The 1,773-nt window shown below is 42.3% G+C and overlaps 1 pseudogene; it reads left to right on the top strand.

Moving 5' to 3' along the window:
- Window positions 1-626: 626 nt before the first annotated feature.
- LOC113598541 (nucleoside diphosphate kinase B-like) lies at window positions 627-1,279 on the top strand (annotated as a pseudogene).
- The last annotated feature ends 494 nt before the right edge of the window (window positions 1,280-1,773 follow it).

Genomic DNA, 1,773 nt, shown 5'->3' on the forward strand with positions numbered 1-1,773 from the left:
TATGAAATCTTAAAAGCTGAGTCTTATTAAAGAAAAAATTTATTCTGACACGTGTTAAGGATGGAAATTAAGACTTTATTCAAGATGAATTACTGCAGGGCACCTAGGTGGCTCAGTCGATTAAGCGTTCAACTCTTGATTTCAGCTCAGATCATGATCTCACAGTTCGTGAGTTCAAGCCCTACTTTGGGCTCCATGCTTACAGTGCAGAACCTGCTTGGGATTCTTTCTGCCCATCCCCTGCTCACACGGTCTCTCATTCTCTCTCTCAAGAATAAGTTAATTTAAAAAAAAAATCTTTAACAGGGGAGATTACTGCAATGGTGGGTTTGCAGCAGCTAAGAGAGCTCAGTCTCAACTCTGAATACCATAAGAACAAGTGGATTTATAGGGACAAGGTAGTCAATGGATGGAAAATTACTAAGAGGAGATATCAAGAGAAGGCAGATTCTGGCTAAAAAAGACTTAACAGGATTCTTTCTGAAGGCCAGGGTGATTAGATATGAGGTTAGACAAGGGTGGCAGTGGAGAATTTGATCAGATATCCCAGGCGATCAGATACTAAGTATATGAGGTCTCTCTACACTGACTTAGCAGGATTCTTGCTAAAACCCAACTCTGCAGAGATGGTGAAAGATGCCCAAGGTCAAGGCCTAGTCCAAAAGGGGGCTCAGAAGAGCCTGACCAAATCTTGGTCAAGGAAAGTGTATTTGACACTCTAACATTCTTCCAGAAGGAAGAAAAAAAAAATGGCTTACGAGAAGCCAAAACAAAATTTGATTTGAAACAAAAAAAGAAGATCCAGGACTGCGCTCGGGCACAGCAGGACACCTCTCAGCCAGCCTCCACCAGCTTCTCATATCCTAGCTAACACCCAATGTACCTTCATCACAAGCAAGCCAGACGGGATGCACTAAGGCCTGATAAGAGAGATCATTAAGGTCTTCATGCAAAAGAGATTCCATATCATGAACATAATGTTCCTTTGGGTCTCTGAGGAACACCTGAAGCAGTACTATATTGATCCCATTCTTCCTGGAGCTGGTGAAGTACATGAACTAAAGCCTGGTTGTGGCCGTGGTGGTGGTGGGCCTGGGAATGGAGTTGGGTGACCAATGTTGCAGATTCTCAGTCAGGGAACTTCTGTATTTAAGTTGTCAGGGACATCATTCATGGTAGTGACTCAGTAAAAAGTCCTGAAGAAGAAATCAGCCTATGGTTTAAGCCTTAACAATTGATCAACTACATGTCTTGTTCTTATGATGGGATCCATAAATAAGAGGTAGACAAAGCAGCTGTCTCCTTGGGCACAATATGATGTGCCACTGGATACAGCTCTTCATTACACTAACTTGAAGGCAACAGGATTGATGATCCTTTTCTGAACCATATTTACTTTAAAAACTTTTAGAAGCTGGGGGCTCCTAGCTGGCTCAGTTGGTGGGGCATGCAAGTCTCGATATCAGGGTTGTGAGTTCAAGTCACATGTTGGGTATAGAGATTACTTAAGAAAATGAAATATTAGGGGCGCCTGGGTGGCTCAGTTAAGTGTACGACTTTGGCTCAGGTCACGATCTCACGTTTCGTGGGTTCAAGCCCAATGTCGACAGCTCAGAGCCTGGAACCAGCTTCAGAGTCTGTGTCTCCCACTGTCTCGGCCCCTCCCTCACTCACACTCTGTCTCTCTCTCTCAAAAATAAATCAATAAATGTTTAAAAAAATTATAAAAAATAATAAAATCTTAATAAAAAAACTTTTGGAAACTGGAGAAAA

The sequence above is a fragment of the Acinonyx jubatus genome, chromosome B2, assembly GCF_027475565.1.
Source record: "Acinonyx jubatus isolate Ajub_Pintada_27869175 chromosome B2, VMU_Ajub_asm_v1.0, whole genome shotgun sequence".
Lineage (NCBI taxonomy): Eukaryota > Metazoa > Chordata > Mammalia > Carnivora > Felidae > Acinonyx > Acinonyx jubatus.